The sequence below is a fragment of the Quercus lobata genome, chromosome 5 (genome assembly GCF_001633185.2).
Source record: "Quercus lobata isolate SW786 chromosome 5, ValleyOak3.0 Primary Assembly, whole genome shotgun sequence".
Taxonomy (NCBI): Eukaryota; Viridiplantae; Streptophyta; class Magnoliopsida; order Fagales; family Fagaceae; genus Quercus; species Quercus lobata.
Genome location: NC_044908.1, coordinates 33,672,213 through 33,693,950, shown reverse-complemented (window position 1 = coordinate 33,693,950; position 21,738 = coordinate 33,672,213). Strand labels below are relative to the sequence as shown.

At 41.0% G+C, this 21,738-nt stretch overlaps 1 long non-coding RNA gene, 16 other non-coding genes and 6 pseudogenes across 18 annotated transcripts in view; all 23 read left to right on the top strand.

Annotated features, from left to right (window-relative positions):
* Positions 1-30: 30 nt before the first annotated feature.
* Positions 31-149, top strand: LOC115993314 (annotated as a pseudogene).
* Positions 150-368: 219 nt separating this feature from the next.
* Positions 369-487, top strand: LOC115993219. Its single transcript, XR_004092844.1, has one exon. It is a non-coding gene; the product is annotated as a 5S ribosomal RNA (ribosomal RNA).
* Positions 488-721: 234 nt separating this feature from the next.
* LOC115993340 lies at positions 722-840 on the top strand (annotated as a pseudogene).
* A 218-nt stretch (positions 841-1,058) lies between these two features.
* On the top strand, positions 1,059-1,178 carry LOC115993348 (annotated as a pseudogene).
* A 216-nt stretch (positions 1,179-1,394) lies between these two features.
* LOC115993215 lies at positions 1,395-1,513 on the top strand. Its single transcript, XR_004092840.1, has one exon. It is a non-coding gene; the product is annotated as a 5S ribosomal RNA (ribosomal RNA).
* Positions 1,514-1,732: 219 nt separating this feature from the next.
* On the top strand, positions 1,733-1,851 carry LOC115993258. The gene has a single exon (XR_004092880.1). It is a non-coding gene; the product is annotated as a 5S ribosomal RNA (ribosomal RNA).
* Positions 1,852-2,085: 234 nt separating this feature from the next.
* Positions 2,086-2,204, top strand: LOC115993339 (annotated as a pseudogene).
* Positions 2,205-2,422: 218 nt separating this feature from the next.
* LOC115993342 lies at positions 2,423-2,540 on the top strand (annotated as a pseudogene).
* Positions 2,541-2,758: 218 nt separating this feature from the next.
* On the top strand, positions 2,759-2,877 carry LOC115993213. The gene has a single exon (XR_004092838.1). It is a non-coding gene; the product is annotated as a 5S ribosomal RNA (ribosomal RNA).
* A 218-nt stretch (positions 2,878-3,095) lies between these two features.
* LOC115993257 lies at positions 3,096-3,214 on the top strand. The gene has a single exon (XR_004092879.1). It is a non-coding gene; the product is annotated as a 5S ribosomal RNA (ribosomal RNA).
* Positions 3,215-3,448: 234 nt separating this feature from the next.
* LOC115993274 lies at positions 3,449-3,567 on the top strand. The gene has a single exon (XR_004092895.1). It is a non-coding gene; the product is annotated as a 5S ribosomal RNA (ribosomal RNA).
* A 234-nt stretch (positions 3,568-3,801) lies between these two features.
* Positions 3,802-3,920, top strand: LOC115993283. The gene has a single exon (XR_004092904.1). It is a non-coding gene; the product is annotated as a 5S ribosomal RNA (ribosomal RNA).
* Positions 3,921-4,154: 234 nt separating this feature from the next.
* On the top strand, positions 4,155-4,273 carry LOC115993246. The gene has a single exon (XR_004092869.1). It is a non-coding gene; the product is annotated as a 5S ribosomal RNA (ribosomal RNA).
* Positions 4,274-4,489: 216 nt separating this feature from the next.
* On the top strand, positions 4,490-4,608 carry LOC115993248. The gene has a single exon (XR_004092871.1). It is a non-coding gene; the product is annotated as a 5S ribosomal RNA (ribosomal RNA).
* Positions 4,609-4,843: 235 nt separating this feature from the next.
* On the top strand, positions 4,844-4,962 carry LOC115993294. Its single transcript, XR_004092914.1, has one exon. It is a non-coding gene; the product is annotated as a 5S ribosomal RNA (ribosomal RNA).
* Positions 4,963-5,196: 234 nt separating this feature from the next.
* LOC115993470 lies at positions 5,197-5,315 on the top strand. The gene has a single exon (XR_004093005.1). It is a non-coding gene; the product is annotated as a 5S ribosomal RNA (ribosomal RNA).
* A 234-nt stretch (positions 5,316-5,549) lies between these two features.
* On the top strand, positions 5,550-5,668 carry LOC115993344 (annotated as a pseudogene).
* Positions 5,669-5,901: 233 nt separating this feature from the next.
* On the top strand, positions 5,902-6,020 carry LOC115993264. Its single transcript, XR_004092886.1, has one exon. It is a non-coding gene; the product is annotated as a 5S ribosomal RNA (ribosomal RNA).
* Positions 6,021-6,254: 234 nt separating this feature from the next.
* LOC115993262 lies at positions 6,255-6,373 on the top strand. The gene has a single exon (XR_004092884.1). It is a non-coding gene; the product is annotated as a 5S ribosomal RNA (ribosomal RNA).
* An 87-nt stretch (positions 6,374-6,460) lies between these two features.
* Positions 6,461-6,579, top strand: LOC115993169. The gene has a single exon (XR_004092797.1). It is a non-coding gene; the product is annotated as a 5S ribosomal RNA (ribosomal RNA).
* A 233-nt stretch (positions 6,580-6,812) lies between these two features.
* LOC115993224 lies at positions 6,813-6,931 on the top strand. Its single transcript, XR_004092848.1, has one exon. It is a non-coding gene; the product is annotated as a 5S ribosomal RNA (ribosomal RNA).
* Positions 6,932-7,149: 218 nt separating this feature from the next.
* LOC115993466 lies at positions 7,150-7,268 on the top strand. The gene has a single exon (XR_004093001.1). It is a non-coding gene; the product is annotated as a 5S ribosomal RNA (ribosomal RNA).
* A 1,718-nt stretch (positions 7,269-8,986) lies between these two features.
* The window catches only part of LOC115989411, a 32,868-nt gene continuing 20,116 nt past the window's right edge, over positions 8,987-21,738 (top strand). Inside the window, exons 1-2 of one of the 2 annotated variants that reach the window (XR_004091916.1) lie at positions 8,987-9,275; positions 14,008-14,075. This is a non-coding gene — a long non-coding RNA (uncharacterized LOC115989411). Of the gene's footprint in view, positions 9,276-12,915; positions 13,074-14,007; positions 14,076-21,738 lie in introns of those variants that run through there. The other variant, XR_004091915.1, reaches the window with a different exon arrangement.

Sequence of the window (21,738 nt, the reverse complement as noted above, 5' to 3'; positions counted from 1 at the left end):
TTCATAAGAATTTAACGCGCTTATGCTGATGGGTCCGATCATACCAACACTAATGCACCGAATCCCATCAAAACTCCGCAATTAAGCGTGTTTGGGTGGGATTAGTACTAGGATGGGTGACCTCCTAGGGAGTCCTCATGTTGCACCCCACTCTTTTTCTTCAGATTCTTTTTTGCCCTTGGGTTTATCGTTTGCGTCGGTCCACCAACACTCGCTTCGTAGGCTTAGTCTTCCCCAGGAGAAAAATGCGAGTGCATATATCTCGTTTTAGGTGATAATATCTGTGGCAGCGACCTCGAAATCCCATCTGGTTAGAGTGCATCGCTGCATTCAGATCCTTCATAAGAATTTAACGCGCTTATGCTAATGGGTGCGATTATACCAACATTAATGCACCGGATCCCATCAGAACTCCTCAGTTAAGCGTGTTTTGGCGAGAGTAGTACTAGGATGGTTGACCTACTGGGAATTCCTCGTGTTGCACCCCTCTCTATTTCTTAGGATTCTTTTTTGCTGTTGGTTTTATCTTTTCCATCGGTCCACCAACGCTCGCTTCGTAGGCCTAGTCTGCCCCAGGCGAAAAATACGAGCCGCCGATCTCGTTTTGGGTGCTAATTTCAATGGTGGTGATCTCGAAATCCCCTCAGTTTGCTCCACCCCGGGGTTAGAGTGCGTCGCCGCATTCAGATCCTTAATATGTAGTTAACGCGCTTATGCTGATAGGTGCGATCATTCCAACACTAATGCACTGGATCCATTCAGAAGTCTGCAGTTAAGCATGTTTGGGCAGGATTAGTACTAGGATGGGTGACCTACTGGGAAGTCCTCGTGTTGCACCCCTCTCTTTTTCTTCAGATTCTTTTTTGCCGTTGGGCTTATCGTTTGCGTCGATCCACCAACGCTCGCTTCGTAGGCTTTGTCTGCCCCAGGAGAAAAATACGAGCCGCCGATCTCGTTTTGGGTGCTAATATCGGTGGCAGCGATCTCGAAATCCCTTCGGGTTAGAGTGCATCGCTGCATTCGGATCCTTCATAAGAATTTAAGGCGCTTATGCTGATGGGTGCGATCATACCAACACTAATGCACCGGATCCGTTCAGAACTCTGCAGTTAAGCGTGTTTGGGCGGGATTACAACTAGGATGGGTGACCTACTGGGAAGTCCTCGTCTTCACCCCTCTCCTTTTCTTCGGATTCTTTTTTGCCGCTGGGCTTATCATTTGCGTCGGTCCACCAGCGCTCGCTTCGTAGGCTTAGTCTTCCCCAGGTGAAAAATACGAGCCACCGATCTCGTTTTCGGTGATAATACCGGTGGCAGCAATCTCGAAATCCCCTCGGGTTAGGGTGCATTGCTGCATTCGGATCCTTCATAAGAATTTAACGCGCTTATGCTGATGGGTGCGATCATACCAACACTAATGCACCGGATCCCATCAGAACTCCGCAATTAAGCGTGTTCAGGTGGGATTAGTACTAGGATGGGTGACCTCCTGGGGAGTCCTCGTGTTGCACCCCACTCTTTTTCTTCAGATTCTTTTTTGCCCTTGGGTTTATCGTTTGCGTCGGTCCACCAACGCTCGCTTTGTAGGCTTAGTCTTCCCCAGGAGAAAAATGTGAGTGCATATATCTCGTTTTAGGTGATAATATCGGTGGTAGCGACCTCGAAATCCCATCTGGTTAGAGTGCATCGCTGCATTCAGATCCTTCATAAGAATTTAACGCGTTTATGCTAATGGGTGCGATCATACCAACACTAATGCACCGAATCCCATCAGAACTCTGCTGTTAAGCGTGTTTGGGCGAGAGTAGTACTAGGATGGTTGACCTACTGGGAATTCCTCATGTTGCACCCTTCTCTATTTCTTAGGATTCTTTTTTGCTGTTGGTTTTATCGTTTCCATCGGTCCACCAACGCTCACTTCGTAGGCTTAGTCTGCCCTAGGCGAAAAATACGAGCCACCGATCTCATTTTGGGTGCTAATTTCATTGGTGGCGATCTCGAAATCCCCTCGGGTTGCTCCACCCCGGGGTTAGAGTGCGTCGCCGCATTCAGATCCCTAATATGTAGTTAACGCACTTATGCTGATAGGTGCGATCATTCCAACACTAATGCACTGGATCCATTCAGAAGTCTGCAGTTAAGCATGTTTGGGCAGGATTAGTACTAGGATGGGTGACCTACTGGGAAGTCCTCGTGTTGCACCCCTCTCTTTTTCTTCAGATTCTTTTTTGCCGTTGGGCTTATCGTTTGCGTCGATCCACCAACGCTCGCTTCGTAGGCTTTGTCTGCCCCAGGAGAAAAATACGAGCCGCCGATCTCGTTTTGGGTGCTAATATCGGTGGCAGCGATCTCGAAATCCCTTCGGGTTAGAGTGCATCGCTGCACTCGGATCCTTCATAAGAATTTAAGGCGCTTATGCTGATGGGTGCGATCATACCAACACTAATGCACCGGATCCGTTCAGAACTCTGCAGTTAAGCGTGTTTGGGCGGGATTACAACTAGGATGGGTGACCTACTGGGAAGTCCTCGTGTTCACCCCTCTCCTTTTCTTCGGATTCTTTTTTGCCGCTGGGCTTATCATTTGCGTCGGTCCACCAACGCTCGCTTCGTAGGCTTAGTCTTCCCCAGGTGAAAAATACGAGCCTCCGATCTCGTTTTCGGTGATAATACCGGTGGCAGCAATCTCGAAATCCCCTCGGGTTAGGGTGCATTGCTGCATTCGGATCCTTCATAAGAATTTAACGCGCTTATGCTGATGGGTGCGATCATACCAACACTAATGCACCGGATCCCATCAGAACTCCGCAATTAAGCGTGTTCAGGTGGGATTAGTACTAGGATGGGTGACCTCCTGGGGAGTCCTCGTGTTGCACCCCACTCTTTTTCTTCAGATTCTTTTTTGCCCTTGGGTTTATCGTTTGCGTCGGTCCACCAACGCTCGCTTTGTAGGCTTAGTCTTCCCCAGGAGAAAAATGCAAGTGCATATATCTCGTTTAGGTGATAATATCGGTGGTAGCGACCTCGAAATCCCATCTGGTTAGAGTGCATCGCTGCATTCAGATCCTTCATAAGAATTTAACGCGTTTACGCTAATGGGTGCGATCATACCAACACTAATGCACCGAATCCCATCAGAACTCTGCTGTTAAGCGTGTTTGGGCGAGAGTAGTACTAGGATGGTTGACCTACTGGGAATTCCTCATGTTGCACCCTTCTCTATTTCTTAGGATTCTTTTTTGCTGTTGGTTTTATCGTTTCCATCGGTCCACCAACGCTCACTTCGTAGGCTTAGTCTGCCCTAGGCGAAAAATACGAGCCACCGATCTCATTTTGGGTGCTAATTTCATTGGTGGCGATCTCGAAATCCCCTCGGGTTGCTCCACCCCGGGGTTAGAGTGCGTCGCCGCATTCAGATCCCTAATATGTAGTTAACGCACTTATGCTGATAGGTGCGATCATTCCAACACTAATGCACCAGATCCGTTCAGAACTCTGCAGTTCAGCGTGTTTGGGCGGGATTAGTACTAGGATGGGTGACCTACTGGGAAGTCCTTGTGTTGCACCCCTCTCTTTTTCTTCAGACTCTTTTTTGCCGTTTGGCTTATCGTTTGCGTCGTTCCACCAACGCTCGCTTCGTAGGCTTTGTCTGCCCCAGGTGAAAAATACGAGCAGCCGATCTCGTTTTGGGTGTTAATATCGGTGGCGGCAATCTCGAAATCCCCTCGGGTTCCGCCACCCCGTGGTTAGACTGCGGCGATGCATTCAGATCCTTTATCAAAATTTAACGCGCTTATGCTAATGGGTGCGATCACACCAACACTAATGCACTGGATCCCATTAGAACTCGGTAGTTAAGCGTGTTTCGGCGAGAGTAGTACTAAGATGGGTGACCTCCTGGGAAGTCCTCGGGTTACACCCCTCACTTTTTCTTCGGATTCTTTTTTGCCGTTGGGCTTATCGTTTGCATCGGTCCAACAACGCTCGCTTCGTAGGCTTAGTTTGCCCTAGGCGAAAAATACGAGCCACCGATCTCGTTCTGGGTGCTAATATCGGTTGCGGCAATCTCGAAATCCCCTCAGGTTGCACCACCACGGGGTTAGAGTGCGTCGTCGCATTCGGATCCTTTACAAGAGTTTAACGCGCTTATGCTGATGGGTGCGATCATGCCAACACTAATGCACTGGATCCCATCAGAATTTCGTAGTTAACTGTGTTTGGGCGAGAGTAGTACTAGGATGGGTGACCTCCTGGGATGTCCTCGTGTTGCACCCCACTTTTTTCTTCGGATTCTTTTTTGTGTTAGATATATCGTTTGCGTCGGTCCACCAACGCTCGCTTCGTTGGCTTAGTCCGCCCCAGGCGAAAAATACGAGCCGTCGATCTCGTTTTGAGTGCTAATTTCGGTGGCTGCAATCTCTAAATCCCTTTTGGTTAGTGTGCATCACTGCATTCGGATCCTTCATAAGAATTTAATGCGCTTATGCTGATGGGCGAGATCATACCAACACTAATGCACCGGATCCCATCAGAATTCTGTAGTTAAGCGTGTTTGGGCGAGAGTTGTACTAGAATGGGTGACCTCCTAGGAAGTCCTCGTGTTGCACCCCTCTCTTTTTCTTCGCTTTCTTTTTTTGCCGTTGGTCTTATCGTTTGTGTCGATCCACCAACAGTCGCTTCGTAGGCTTAGTCTGCCCCAGGCGAAAAATACGAGCCGCCGATCTCGTTTTGGGTACCAATTTCGGTGGCTGCGATCTCGAAATCCCCTCGGGTTGCACCACCCCGGGGTTAGAGTGCGGCGCCACATTCGGATCCTTTATAAGAGTTTAACGCGCTTGTGTTGATGGGTGTGATCATACCAACACTAATGCACCGGATCCCATCAGAATTTCGTAGTTAAGCGTGTTTGGGTGAGTGTTGTCCTAGGATTGGTGACCTCCTGGGAAGTCCTCGTGTTGCACCCCTCTCTTTTTCTTCGGATTCTTTTTTGCCGTTGGGCTTGTCGTTTGCATCGGTCCACCAACGCTCGCTTCGTAGGCTTAGTCTGCCCTAGGCGAAAAATACGAGCCACTAATCTCGTTCTGGGTGCTAATATCGGTGGCGGCAATCTCGAAATCCCCTCAGGTTGCACCACGCCGGGGTTAAAGTGCGTTGATGCATTCGTTTCCTTTATAAGAATTTGACGCGCTTATGCTGATGGGTGTGATCACACCAACACTAAAGCACCGGATCCGATTAGAACTCCGCAGTTAAGCGTGTTTGGGCGAGAGTAGTACTAGGATGGGTGACCTCCTGGGAAGTCCTCGTGTTGCACCCCTCTCTTTTTCTTCGAATTCTTTTTTGCCGTTGGGCTTATTGTTTACGTTGGTCCACCAACGGTCGCTTCGTAGGCTTAGTCTACCCCAGGCGAAAAATACGTGCCGCCGATTTCTTTTTAGGTGCTAATTTCGGTGGCTGCGATCTCGAAATCCCCTCGGGTTGCACCACACCGGGGTTAGATTGCGTCGTCGCATTCGGATCCTTTATAAGACTTTAACGCACTTATGCTAATGGGTGCGATCATACCAACACTAATGCGCCGGATCCCATCAGAATTTCGTAGTTAAGTGTGTTTGGGCAAGAGTAATACTAGGATGGGTGGCCTCCTGGGATGTCCTCGTGCTGCAACGCTCTCTTTTTCTTCAGATTCTTTTTTGCCATTAGGCTTATCATTTGCGTCGGTCCACCAACGCTCGCTTCATAGGCTTAGTCTACCCCAGGCAAAAAATACAAGCCGCCAATCTCGTTTTGGGTGCTAATTTCGGTGGCGTCGATCTCGAAATCCCCTCGGGTTGTACCACCCTGGGTTAGAGTGCGTCGCTGCATTCGGATCGTTTATAAGAATTTAATGCGCTTATGTTGATGGGCGCGATCAAAACAACACTAATGCACTGGATCCCATTAGAACTCCGCAGTTAAGCGTGTTTGGGCGAGAGTAGTACTAGGATGGGTGACCTCCTGGGAAGTCCTCGTGTTACACCGTTCTCTTTTTCATCGGATTCTTTTTTGCCGTTGGGCTTATCATTTGCGTCGGTCCACCAAAGCTCGCTTCATAGGCTTAGTCTGCCCCTGGCGAAAAATACGAGTCGCCGATCTCGTTTTGGGTGCTAATTTCGGTGGCAGCGATCTCCAAATCTCCTCGGGTTGCACCACCCCGGGGTTAGAGTGCGTCGCTGCATTCAAATCCTTTATTAGTATTTATTGCGCTTATGCTGATCGGTGCGATCATACCAACACTAATGCACCAGATCGAATCAGAACTCCGCAGTTAAGCGTGTTTGGGCGAGAGTAGTAGTAGGATGGGTGACCTCGGGGGAAATCCTCGTGTTGCACCCCTCTCTTTTTCTTTGGATTCATTTTTGCGGGTTAAAGTGCGTCGCTGCATTCGGATCCTTCATAAGAATTTAACGCGCTTATGTCGATAGGTGCGATCATACCAACACTAATGCACCGGATCCCATCAGAACTCCGCAGTTAAGCGTGTTTGGGTGAGAGTAGTACTAGGATGGGTGACCTCCTGGGAAGTCCTCGTGTTACACCGCTCTCTTTTTCATCGGATTCTTTTTTGCCGTTGGGCTTATCATTTGCGCGGTCCACCAACGCTCGCTTCGTAGGCTTAGTCTGCCCCTGGCGAAAAATACTCGCCGCCGATCTCGTTTTGGGTGCTAATTTCGGTGGCGGCGATCTCCAAATCCCCTCGGGTTGCACCACCCCGAGGTTAGAGTGCGTCGCTGCATTCAGATCCTTTATAAGTATATAATGCGCTTATGTTGATCGGTGCGATCATACCAACACTAATGCACCAGATCGAATCAGAACTCCGCAGTTAAGCGTGTTTGGGCGAGAGTAGTAGTAGGATGGGTGACCTCGTGGGAAATCCTCGTGTTGCACCCCTCTCTTTTTCTTTGGATTCATTTTTGCCGTTGGGCTTATCGTTTGCGTCGGTCCACCAACGCTCGCTTCGTAGGCTTAGTCTTCCTCAGGCGAAAAATACCAACCGCCGATCTCCTTTTTGGTGCTAATTTCGGTGGCGACGATCTCAAAATCCCCTCGGGTTAAAGTGCGTCGCTGCATTCGGATCCTTCATAAGAATTTAACGTGCTTATGCTGATAGGTGCGATCATACCAACACTAATGCACCGGATCCCATCAGAACTCCGCAGTTAAGTGTGTTTGGGTGAGAGTAGTACTAGGATGGGTGACCTCCTGGGAAGTCCTCGTGTTGCACCCCTCTATTTTTCTTCGGATTCTTTTTTTTCGTTAGGGATATCATTTGCTTCGGTCCACCAATGGTCGCTTCGTAGGCCTAGTTTGCCCCAGGCGAAAAATATGAATCGCCGATCTCGTTTTGGGTGCTAATTTTGGTGGCGGCAATCTCGAAATCCGCTCGGGTTGCACCAGCCCGAGGTTAGAGTGCGTCGCTGTATTCGGATCCTTTATAAGAATTTAATGCGCTTATGCTGATAGGTGCGATCATACCAACACTAATGCACCGGATCCCATCGGAACTCCGCAGTTAAGCATGTTTGGGCGAATCATCACGGACTTAGTACGGGGTTACGTCACAGCTAAGGGTAGGACATTGGACTAGGGATAAGAGTAAAAATGCCGACAAATATCTTCAAAGGCTGCAGCCTCCGCATTAATTCCTTTCAACCAACTTTCTGGCTGCATTAATGTGGAAATGATGCCTGAACTGTGATCAAACTGCCTTAGAACTACTGGTTAATGATCCCAAGAAGTGTTGGATGGGACAGGAAGGAGTCCCCTTAATCTAACATTCACGTGTGTGGTAAGGATGACTTGAAGATTGTAGTATATATCCAGGAAGAATGCACTGAAAGCGTGACGGAAGCTCATATACAATTTACTTCTTGAAGACAACCATATCAAATATAATAACTTCGTTTGTTCCGAGGAAAAATTCGATAATCTTGTTTGTGTCACATCATCTTGAATCGTTAAGTTTAAATCATTTTTCTTTTGGGATAAATCTAGCTCTTCTATCCACGCTCTACAAATTTATTGTTTGGGCCGTTATCGTTTGAGCCCAATTCGGTTTTGGGATCAATACAATTTTAGTCCTTACAATAATTATAGAACAAAAATATAAGAACATAAAAAATATCTCTATTTATCAACTTAGAAATTATCGGAGAAGAAAAATTATATCTATTTTTTTATAAAAATCTGAAAAAATTTCTGCACATGTAGTATCAAGTATGTTGTTGTTGTTGTTTTTTTTTTTTTTTTAATTATTTTTAATTAAGATTTTGTAATAAAGGAATAAAAGGATTAGATGAAGAATTTGGATTGTAACCAAATTAAAATAAAATTTGGATTATAATCAAATTTATATTTTTATCAACTTAGAAATTATCGGAGAAGAAAAATTATATCTATATTTTATTAAAATTAAAAAAAAAAATTCTATATTTTGGTAAGATCACTTGGCATAATCATAACTTTTAAGCTCAACATTATATATATATATATATATATATATATATAATAGCACCCTAAGTAACAATTTTCAAAAGGTAGAAAGGCCATGCCCCCCTACCCCCCTTATCTATTATTAGTGGAAATAATAGATAGGAGACAAATTGGCAGAAAAAGCAAGTTTGAATAACCTGCCAAGCCTAAAGAGAATATACCGTCCTGCATTACCCTTTCTGCCTTTCCTTCCATGATACAGATTGAGGTACAGACTTAGACGGACCCAGGTGGGGGCCTAAGGGAGCCCAGGCCCAAAAAGAAAAATTTTAGGAAGTTAAAGTTTTCCCAAAAAAAAAAAAAAGAAACAAAGCTCGGGCCCCCTCCCAAAAATCATGAATTCCTAGCCCAGCCGGCCGGCCCAGGAGGCAAGAGCCCATGACCCATGTAAATCAAAAAAAAGAAAAGAAAAAAGAAAGAGAAAACTCAGCAGTCCAAAATGGCAAAACCTAATCGAGAGAGTGAAAAATGAAGGAAAAAAGAAAGGAAACTTAGGAAAGTGAGGGGCGAGATAGTGAGATAGAGTACTCAGAGTCAGAGAGAGAGACCCAAGCCATGACACTGCCGCTCACGCCCACGCTTGTGAGACCCATCTTGCTACCCAATACCCACACCGACGCCACCATCATCACGCGAGAGTCTCAGCTGTCGCCGTCGCCCACGCGAGACCCATCTTGCCACTGCCACCGATTGCTCGATCTACCCAACCCAGCTTCGTTGTTCCAGCCTTCACAGTTCACAGGTATGTAATCTATCCTTTCCTTCAAAACCTAATAAAATGTTTGTGAATCTCAGAATCTAACAATCTATGCTTGTGGACTTGTGGTGTTTGTGTTTTTACTAATGAGTGATGAATTGATGTTGGTGATTGTGAATTGAATTTGTGTTGCCTGTGGTGTTTTTTTTTTTGGCTTTTTGGCTTTGTGACTCTTTGTCGCTTTGTGTTTGTGACTCTCTCTCTCTCTTTTATTATACAGATAAGAGAGATAGAGAGAGAGAGTAGAGTTTGTAGAGATTACTCAGATTAGAGAATATTTGTTTGACTGTTTGTTTGTTCTTTGTTGACTGGTAGTTGGGCATAATAGGGTCAAGTGACAAAAAAAAAAAAAAAAAAAAAGGGTAAAGTTAAGAAAAGTTTTGTTAGTAGTTCGGTAGTGGGATTGGTAGTTAGGCCATTTTGGGTTTTCAATGTTTTTTTTTTTTGTTTTTTTTTTTTTTTGTGAAATTGAGGGTTCTGATATGGAGTTCAAGTCCTTTTTTTTGAATAGGGAGTTCAGGTCCTTAATCACTGGTTTGGAACAATAATTTGCAAGGTGAAAGTAAATTTTGTATTAATTTCAAGTTAATCTATTGTTAACGGCTTATTTACCCTAAATTAAGTGATTTTTAGACTTACAAGTACAAGTGTTGTTTTCTCAAATTATGCGATTCCTTGGAACTCTCACTTGATGATATATCATATATGGCTTGGAAACTGGTGTCTGATGATGATGCCAATTTCAAATGTCACTTTTAATTAAATAGGATTTTTTCTAGATTGGGAATTTTCCATAATAGGCCTTAAATTTCTAATATTTGGATACATATGGAAATTGAAGTCTTTTTCTTTTAATCTCATATCATGGGATTTGATTTGATTGTAATTTGAGAATGATTAGGAATTCTGTTGATTAAGGGTTATATATATAATGGTTCAACTTTTGAATCTAATGTTTATTATCATGATTATTATAGTTGCAATTGTTCCTATTGTCATGACTTTTGTTGGATTGGTTGTTTGCTTTGCAAAACAAATCTTTCCCTTCTTTTTTTGTTTTCCTAGATTCTTGCAATTTTTGTTTTTGATTTCTTGTCCCCTTGTTCACTCCCTGTGTACTAGGATGTTTCCTTTTTGATATCAATATATCTTATTACTTATCAAAAAAGAAAACATCTTTGTATTAGAACTTATAAATCACATTCCCTCTATCTAATGTTTGTTTCTTAAAAAAAAAAAAAAAAAAAAAAATTGTGGGTTATAGGTTTAAAAAAAAAAAAAATAAAACCCAACATGGGATGTGGTTAGTTCAAAATTTAGGGGGTAAAATCCAAATTCTAAAATTTTAGTATGTAAAATCTAAACACTTCCAAACTTTAGGGATGTAGTTTGCAATTCATCCAAAAATTTTAGATGAATAAATGAATTGAAAAAAAAAGAAAAGAAATGAGAGTGCAAAAATTAGTTGTGGGGTACTCATCAAAAAAATAGTATAACGGATTTTCTCTTTGGTTTTTTGGTTGTTATCTTCGTGTGCTCTCTTTTTTTGAGAAACATCTCCGTGTGCTATATGGGGACTTTAGTTGCAACAACAGTACCATCTTTGGCAGGAAACTCAATTTTGTGATTATTTATATATTTTTTTATATGAAATCATAATTCAATTGTTACCAAAAAAGAAGAAGAAAGGAATTTAAAGCTTGAATCTCCTTATAGAGGAGATCAAGCAATGCCGCTGTACAATGAATATGTTCATAATGCTATGTTTTTATCCTACTTTGCTTTATATGCTTTACCCCTTTTTGATAAGTAGTACACCCATTTCAATTCCTTTGATTATTGGTTAAATCACATGATTGATGATTGATGTTTGATTACATGGATATAACTTGATGATGCTTGCTTAAATTTATGCTTGAAATCTCACATCTACCTACTCTTGCATGGCTTCATTGTTGCATGGCCAATCTACATTCTGTCCTTACCCATTTTGATGTCTACCTCATGTATTTTGTCCTTGAAGCATGTAATTGAATAATATGACTATATGAACATGGTGATGTATATTTCATTAAATCTATGCTTGTACTATTTGGAGAACATAATGCTGTTGGGATTATATTACTACTGTTCATGCGGTTATATATATATACTTGTCCTTAAATAAAAAGTTTTCACATGCTTGCTAGCTAACATTGTAAATTTATAACCCTAAGCATTGTTTGCAATAATTTCAATAAAATTTTCAAAAAAAAGTGATTTCAATTTTTTTTTTCCAAAATGGTTTCCACCAGAAGAAAAAAGTGTTTCCATTGTTTTCAAAAGAGCTTTCCAAAAAATAGATCCATAAAGTCTCATTTTCAAAACCCCTATAGATTTTCTAGTAAAAATCACTAAGGGAAATTTTCCATCCAAACCTCATGAAATTTTTATTAAAATCCCTTTAGGAAATTTTTCCACAAAAAGTTCATGAGTTTTATTTATTTTTTTTTTTTAATCCCTCAAAAAAAAATCATGATATTTTTATTAAAACCCTCATTTTCCAAAAACAAATTTTTCTTTTTCAAAAAAAATCTTCATTAAGCTGATGGACCCTTGGTTTTAAAAACCGAACCGATCAATGAACCGGACCTTGGGCAGTTTTACCAGACGAACTGGTACCTGGTTTTTGGTCCGGTTTTTAAAACCATGGATGGACCACACAATCAAGTCAGGAAAATTCCTCTTCCCCCCCCCCCCCCAAAAAAACTGTTTACTTTATTGTCTATTTTGCCCGAGAATTTACATGGGATTCAATTTAAATTGATCTCTTTTTATAAAAAAAAATTTGAGGTAAATCACACTTGACTTCATATGTCCTTAATTCCTTTAAAATGTACTATAAAGTTATATTATATCCATGCACTTCACATGTCATTTCCTAAAATAAGTTATAGATATTCACATGCTCTTAAAAACTAGTATAATTTCAAAAACCAAATTCTAAATTCTTTGGTTCTCTTAAATAGTGAAATTTAGGATTAATTTCAAAGTAGCATATCTACTACAAAAAAGGCGGCCTATAGCCGCGTTTTTTTTTTTTTAGCTGCATTTATAAAAAAACGTGGCTATATAGCCACCTTATAGTCGTGTTTCATATAAATGCGGCTAAAGCTTTAGAACTTGAGCCGCGTTGCTAGTAATGCAGCTATATCCTATATATGTAGCCGCATTTAAACGCTTTCCAACGGCATTCATTGTGAAGGCTTATGGCTGCGTTTTCTATAGGCCCAGTCGATATATATAAATATTTTTAAATGATTTCCTGTAGTCACGTTTATTAAATGCAGCTTGAGCCCATGTCTAGAGTTGCGTTTTGGTAAACGCGGCTTCAGGTCCCAGTATAAATGGAAAAAAAAAAAAAAAAGTCCCCTTAAGGTAAGAAGTTTATAAAGGTAAGGGCTTATATGTGAAGTTATATTATTATTTGGGCCTTTCTAGAAATATAAGCTTATAAGGGGGTGAAAAGTATAAATGCCAAAAAATGAAAAAGGGTGTGTGATATTTTCTTTCCCTAGCATTACACGTATCCCCCCACCCCAAAGTCAATTTGCCTTATCTTCTTTGCTAAACCAGAAACATCTTTATTCATCTTTCATTTGCTTCTTTCTTTTCTTCTTTCTTCTTCCCTTCTTACACGACAGCACCATCTCACCATCAGCCCTCACTCTTTCACCAAAAAATCATAGATATCTCTCTATAATAAGAAATCAAACTCTTATTAAAGTCTAGCTTCAGTTGTGGGTAAGTATATATGTTTATTTTCTGTTATGGGTATTTTAATGGCGTAATGATTTGCTTGAGTTTCAGTTCTTTATCCTCTGTTCTGATTTTAGAAGCTGAACTTGTGATTCTGTTTTAGTAATTTGAAAGTTGATGATATTGTGGTCTATTGGATGCTTATTAAGGTATTTTATTATGTGTAGTATAGGTATAAAAATAACCAAATGAAATGAAGGCCAATTGCTAATTGTTGATGATTTTAGCAAGAACATGTGCTAAAGCTGTCACTGTGACAGATTTGGTATTTGCAAAAAGAAAAATATGTATTAAATCATATTCTGTGAATTAGGATGTTAGAAGTAGTTTTTATGAATTTTAAGACACACATGGTTGTTATGGAAGTGGTCTCACAGCTTTTGGATGAGTATAAAAATAATGGTTTAATTTCTTAGTTGCATGAATTTCTGTCAGGACAGATTTGAACACATTGTCTTGTATGATTTTTAATAAATCATGGTTTTATTCTTTGGCTCCGAAATTTTTATGGTATATACTGAACATATGGGGAGTAGTTCTGCAAATTTTCATGACATTTGGATGTGTGTGGGCAGCCCATTTGTATTTTACAAATGGGGCTTTTGCTGCTGAAATGAGCAGTAAACAGTGTAGGATAACTCTGACTTTGTGGATTTAATTTTGAAGCTAGGGTGAATGTTTTGAGTTATAATTTAATATGACTATCCTTTGGTATGTTTGGATCATATATAAATTTTATGCCTTGGTTTCTCTATGGTTTGGGTACATAATGTGTTTGATGATTGTATCATGTGCTTTGGGGAATCTTGTGTGATGGGAAGTAAGGATTTTCTTGAGTTTGAGAGTTAGGTTGTAATTGAGGTATAAGTTTATATATTAGGAAAAGTTGGTCAGTAATAAGTTTTGATTTTTCATTTAGGTGACAAGAACAAGAACACGGACACTTGAGCTCCTTTTGTACAACTCTCTCGCGTCTACTGTTTCTAGGTAAGGGATTTGTGACATGTGCTTTTGATAAGTAGAAAGATTATTTAGAAAAGTATTATGCATTAAAGCTTTTAACTAGAGATATTACATATAAGTATGATTTAAGTAAAATATGTGTTTGTGAGTTGTTCAGTTTTATGTACATAATAATTTTAGCATATCGATGCTATTGTTCATATCACGAACACAATATTTAAGAATGAAGTGGATATGCTACTGTTGTGAAACATTTATGTAAAAGCAAAAGTTATCAGAAAAATATAGTTTTCAGTTATTCCATTGTTATGATCTGAACTAAGCTAGTAGGGGTTATAATACCGGTATTTCCATGGAGATTCTGTTTGGCCATTATAAGTGGGATTGGTTTTGTTGTACCCGCCCTTGTTGGTAACAGCCAACTTGTGGAGGATATCAACTTACCCCCATGGTTGAAAATATGTATTATGATATGATTTCGGAATTACCTAGCATTGTGGGGAATGCTGGATGCCTGTCACTCTGTGCTGGAAGCCTCCCAAAATTGTGACAGACTTACAATTGAATTAACTAATATGTATTATAAATGAGCTAGTAAGCTATTTGGAAATTTTAAGAAAAGTACGATGATAAGAAAGGTATGTTGAATGTGTTATAAGTCTGATGAGAAGTTTATGATAAAGTATTTTACAGTCTTTTCAAAGATAAGAAAACTAAATTATATTTAAGTTCCTTATTATGTCCTTTTATTATTATATGAAAGGAAAATGAACTATTTTTATCTGAAAGTCCATAAGTTATTTTCAGAACAATATAAATAGTAGGAAGGTTATTTTATCCAAGCTAGCTTATCCATAAAGTATTTGATTTACATGTATTCTTATTAAAGGCCCATGGAACTTAAAACCTTACTGGGTTTCGCAGCTCACCCTATTATATTTTAGTGCACAGATTCTTCTTGAAAGCAGGGAGAGTGTTAGAGGTGGCAAGGATTTCTTGATTCTCGTTTGTTAGAATGTATAGTTAGTTTTTTGTTGTATAGTAGTTTAGCTCTTTTGTTGTATAGGAGGAATCAAGATATACTTGATTCTTGAGCACAAATATAATTCAGTATCTTAGTTTGTTTTGAACCCTAGTTGTATGTCTTTGGGGTTAGGTTTGTAATAAGAGTTTTGCTAAACGTTTAGCTATGTAATATTTACAATACCTTAAGTTTCTACCAAGTGGTAATCTTTCCCAGTTCACACGAAATGAAGTTCAAGGTTTTTATCATTTTTTGTATATTGTGGTTTTTATGCAAGAAAATAAGTAGGAATTCAAGAAACAATTTTTTGATAAGCACCTTCAATTTAGGTTGGTTCATGATAGTATTGAGGTAAACTTGATATTAAAATACCAGTCATGCTTTAAATCCTGAAGTACAAGTTTAGGTTATGACACTTTGCCTCCAAAGTTTCGTTTGCCATAACTGGAGTTCTATGATGGCACGAAGGATCCTGTTGACCATATAGGGGGCTTCAAGACTATCTTGAACCTCCAATAGACCCTGGACGAACTTATCTGTAGATCTTTCCTTGCCACCCTCAGAGGGGCTGCTAGGGTGTGGTTTAGTAAGTTGCTAGTATCTTCCATAGCAATTTTTACAGCTCAGCAACTCATTTATTCGCCATTTCATTGGAGGACAGTGTCAAAAGAGGCCAATCTCTTACTTGTTAACAATAAGGCAGCAAGAAGGGGAAAGCTTAAAGGATTATGTAAAACATTTCAATAAGGCCATGTTGAAGATTAACAAAGCTGACGACCATGTGATAATGACAACCTTCCAAGCTGGGCTTAATAACCTCGATCTCATCTTTTCGTTGGGAAAGATGCTGCCAACCTCTATGACGAATCTCCTGTTCAAAGCCCAGAAGTATATGAACAGAGAGGATGCCTTTACTGCGCAAGGGCTAACAAGAAAAAGGAAGAAGGAAGAACTTGGTGACTCTTATGGTAAAAAGAAGGATCGTAAGGATTCATATTCAGTGACCAAAACTAGCAAGAGCAGTTCTAACACTTCGAAGAAGAAAATGAACTTCACCCCATTAGTGATGCCTACAGACAAAATCCTGATGCAGATTAAGGATGAACTAGGGCTAAAATGGCATAAGTGGTTAAGCACGTCCTTTAGGAAGCGTGACCCGAAGAAGTACTACCGTTTTCATAAGGATCACGGCCATTACACAGGTGAATGACGCGATCTGAAAGAACAAATAGAAGAACTGATTCAACGGGGAAAACTCCAAAAGTTCATCAAGAGGGACCACCACCCCTGAGCAAAGGCTGATGACAAACCCCATGACGATGTCAAGGATGACAGACGAGATCATCCAAAGCAAGCCATGGGAGAAATCCAAATGATAACATGGGGACCTGTGTCAGGAGGCTCGTACAAGTCTTTGAAGAAGAATTATTATAGGCAACTCAACAGTGTTCACATCAAACATCCATCTCCAAAGTATCGACGATTAGAGAATGACGATATCACATTTTTCGAATGAGATGCAAGTGGGATTAAGCAACCCCACGATGATCCACTCGTCATTATGCTGGAGATTGAAGGTTTCAAAATAAGAAGAGTATTGGTTGGTAATGGAAGTTCCACAAACATAATGTACATGATGGCCTACCAACAGTTGAGGTTGGATCTAAAGAAGTTTAGACCTTTCAATTCCCTACTAGTCAGTTTCAGTGAAGATAGAATTTATCTAAGAGGAATTGTCTCATTGTCCGTCACAGCTGGAACACATCCAGCCCATGTAACAAATTAGGTTGATTTCCTGATCGTCAATTGTCCATCGTTCTATAATGTCATCCTGGAATGACTTACATTGAATTAGCTTAAGGCTGTAAACTTATTGCCTGAAAGTGAAGTTTCCAACCCCATATGGGATAGGGCAAATATGCGGGGATCAGCTTTTGGCCAAAGAGTGTTACCAAGCTATATTAGCTTCAAGAGAAAACCATGCTTGGGTGGTGGAAGAAGAACCAAGGAAACCTACTTAAGAGCTGGAAGATGTGAGCCTAGTAAAAGGAGACGCTACCAAAGTAACAAAGGTGGGAGCAGGACTTGACTCAGACCTGAAGGGCAAGATCGTGAAGTTCCTGAAGCAGAATCTGGATATTTTTGCCTGGACTCACGAAGACATGCCACGCATAGACAACAAAGTGATAGAACACAAGTTGAATGTCGATCCTACTAGAAAGCCCGTCCAGCACAAGCAACGAGTTTTTTCTCCTGAAAGGAAAAAAGCTATTGTGGAAGAGGTGGAGAAGCTTTTGACAGCTGGGTTCATTAGGGAAGTATACTAGCCTAAATGGCTAGCCAATATCGTCATGGTGAAGAAGTCCAATGGGAAATGGCACATGTGTGTTGACTTTACAGACCTCAATCATGCTTGCCCGAAGGATAGCTTTCTACTTCCTAGGATTGACCAGCTAGTGGATTCAACAGCAGGCCATGAGCTATTGACCTTTATGGATGCACTTTCAGGCTACAACCAAATCCGCATGAATGAGAAGGACTAGGAGAAAACAACCTTTATTACTAGCCAGGGGTTATACTGCTACAAGGTTATGCCATTTGGCCTGAAGAATGCAGGGACGACTTATCAGTGGTTGTTGAATTAGATGTTTAGCAAGCAGATTGGACTGAATGGAAGTCTATGTGGACGACATGCTTGTGAAGAGCAGGAAAGCATAATTACACTTGGATGACCTCAAAGAGACTTTTAATAAATTGAGGGAGTATCAGATGAGGTTAAACCTAGCAAAATGTGTATTCGGGGTCTCATCAAGCAAGTTCTTGGGATTTATGGTTTCACAACGAGGCATAGAGGCTAATCTGGAGAAAGTCAAAGCTATACTGGACATGACTTCCCCAAGAAATGTGAAGGAAGTACAGAGGCTAACGGGACGAGTCGCAGCTTTAAACAAGTTCATCTCTAGAGCCACCGATAAATGCCTTCCATGTTTCAAAACAATGAAGCAAGCTTTCCAATGGACGAATGAATGAGAAGAAGCCTTCTAGGCCCTCAAAGACTACCTACCTAGACCACCCCTCCTAAGCTCTTCTATTGTAGGAGAATATTTATTCCTATATTTAGTCGTTTCCCAAATAGCTGTGAGCTCGGCACTGATCCGTGAAGAGCTCAGGATCCAAAAGCCAGTTTATTACACTAGTTAGGCTTTCTAGGGCATAGAAGCAAGATACCCAAGAATAGAGAAGTTAGCCTTTGCGTAGTTGTCACGTCAAGGAAGCTTCGTCCCTATTTTCAGGCATACACGATATTAGTCATGATGGACCAACCTTTATAAAAGGCGATGGGTAGAACAGACACAACAAAGAGAATGGTCTAGTGGGCAGTGGAATTAAGTCAATTCGACGTTGATTATCGGCCTAGAACGGCGATTAAGGGCCAGGCATTGGCGGATTTTGTGACCGAATTCACTATGGCCGATCAAGATCCAGAAACAGATTACTAGATAGTGTATACAAACAGGTCATCAGCATCAGGCATAGGCGAAGTAAGAATGATTCTTTTATCCCCTGAGAAAGACGTCCTCAGATATGGGGTCAAGCTTCAGTTCCTAGCAATGAATAATGAAGTAGAGTATGAAGCATTCTTGACAGGCTTGAGGGTTGCAAAAGCCCTAGGCGTGAGAAACTTGAAACTGAACTTTGATTCAAAACTCGTGACAGGGCAGATGAGCAATGAATACGAGGCCAAAGAGGACAAGATGAAGAGGTACTTAGCATTGACCAATCAGTTAATTTCTAACTTTGGTGATGTCAAGATTACTCAGGTACCCTGGGAGGAAAATTCTGAAGCGGACGAATTTGCTAAGCTGGCATCATCGGACACCAATGAATGAAGACCTGGATTGCACATTGTAGTGCAATGCCTCTCGAGCATTGAGGGGTTTGGCATGAGTTACGTCCAATTAGGAGAAAGCTGGGTGGATCCAATAATCACATACATCAAGGATGGTAACCTCCTTGCAAATCCTGCAGAAGCCAGAAAAGTCAAAGCTAGGACATTTAGATTTACCATCTTGAATGACGAGCTTCACAAGAGGGGAGTCTCACAACCTTACTTGAAGTGTCTCGATCCAGAAGATGCTGAGTATGTGCTAAGGGAAATCCACGAAGGGGTATGCGGAAATCACTCTAGACCACGATCACTCGTTGGGCAAGTTGTTCATGTAAGATATTTCTGGCTAACTATGCAGAAAGATACAGCTCAGGTCGTTTAGAGGTACGATAAGTGCCAACAGTTTGGAAATATGCAAAATGTCCCAATAGAGCACTTGACTAGTATCACCTTGAATGCTCGAAAATGCATTGAAAACATAAGAGCTGTTTAGACCCCCAAATTAAAGTTACAACTTGATTGATTTTACACTAACTTAATACTAAGTGCGGAATAGTGTAAATGTGAGTGGATGAACAAACAAGTTACTCTAATCCATAATCAAAGCAACACAGCAGCAAAATGGAATGTAAAAGAGTAGGGAAGAAAGATGCAAATTGTAAGTTTGAATTTTATCAACCATCTTGTTGGCTTTATTCCGTACCAAATTTACTTGTATTTTAGCAATTAGTAACCCTATATTTAGGTGGGAATCATGTAAGGGTAGTGACTGAGAGAGTGTGAAGAAATGCTCAAGATTGTGCAAGGATGCTGAGACTCGCGGCCAGACTCGCAAGTGACTCACGACTGGCAAGCCACCAAAGCTGGCACACGTGTGAAGCATGTAGGGGAGCTAAAGAGTCATGCCAGCTATTGCACTATAAGACAAAAGTCCCAGGCTAGCCAGGCCATTAGCTCGCGGCTTGAACTCGCGACTCAGCCCAGTCGCAAGGCCAAGTCGCCAGACCACCCTATTTGGGAAAAACTGACTTTTCACATTTCTTCTCACCCTACTATATATAGACCTTTATACCCACGAAATGTAGAGAGCTTCTAGAGAGAATTTTGAGAGAGAAACCCTAGAGAAAACCAAGATTGACTTATCCATAATCTTCACATAGAGACTCTTCAAATTCCTCTACTCTTTTCCTCTCCATTGTTAAATCCTTGAAAGGTACATTACCAAAACCTTTTCTCACCATACCCATATCTATGAGAAGGCTGTTTGGTTCTTTGGGAAGCAGTTAAGAAGGGACCAATTTCATATTGGTAGATGCTATGGTCAAGTAGTGGAATCTGGTAAGTTAAAGAAGAAATAGGTTTGACGGAACCTTGTTGGAATAGGAGCTTGGACGGCTTAGGTACATTGGGTAGATTAGGCTTAGAGGGTCTTCTACTATTCATGTATCCCAACTACATTCTTTAGTAGATTATTTACCGCTTGGAGGGCGGCGGAGAGGTTTTACGTTGAGGGCTTCAGTTTCCTCTTCGATAACACATCGTTGTGTTGTCCTTGTATTTGCCTCTCTCTTCCCTTAATTTTTTCCATTTAATTTCTACTGTGGATGTGATTTTATTTGGTTTAGATTGTTTATTTATTCTATATTAAGCTTATGTTCATATTCCGCACATTAATTGTTTGATATTAAATATAAATTGGTAATTTGTAAATTAGGGGTCTAAATGTTCATAGTGTTTTATGCATTTATTGAACTTTCACAAACAGAAGATAACACGCCGATGTGTTATCGAAGAGGAAACCGAAGAACTCAGAGAAAAACCTCTTCGCCTCCCTCCAAGTGGAAATTGATCCATTAGACAATCAGTTGGGATACATGGGTTAGTAAGAGACCTTCCAAGCCTAATCTATCCGATGTACCTAAGCACTCCAAGCTCTTATTCCAACAAGGCTTCTCAGAACCGTGTCTTGTCTAGTTCTCTAGATCTCGTAACAAGCTCCATGTTGCATTTGCCATCCTTGGCTTCTTTCAATGCTTCCCAGCAGCACCAAAACTTCACTTGACACTCTGAAAGGGTGTGGTAAGTGTTTGGGCTATCAACCTCTCAATGGTATGGAAATGGAGAGGTAGGAGTTGAGGAAATTCCACAAGCAAATGTGTAGAGGATTGTGGGTATTACAATCTCTAACTCTCAAGGTGTTTGGCTAGGGTTTTCTCTCAGAAGCACTCCTTAACATTTGTGGGTAATGTGGGTATAAATAGTGTAGGCACAAAAAGTGTGTATCAGAATGGACAGTCTGGCAAAACAGAATGTCTCGCGAGTGTCTCACGAGAAGGCCTTACCCGTGAGATACTAGCAATACACAGCTGTCTCCATCCTAGCTTGACTCTTCGCATTCCAGCATGTGCAAGTCACATGAGTCACTTCGCGGGATGCTTAGTCGCAAGCTACCCATGAAACCTCTTCAGTCTTCAATTGCTTGAGTCTTCACACGCTCTCTCTCTATCACACAACCCTTACAATCAAACCCCACAATAAATAGAGGGTACAAAAGATTGAATAAATTTACAATCAAATTTGGCACGAAATATAAGCCAACAAAACACATAGTTGTAAATAACAACTTTACAATCTCCTCCTTTGGCTATTCTGTGACAAAACCCTTAAAACAGACTCTAGACTTAAATGTGAGTTTGGGAACAATGGCAAAACTTACTCACACCTAATCTAGAAGTTGTGAAGCACTTGCACGTATATACCTGAAACACTTGCAC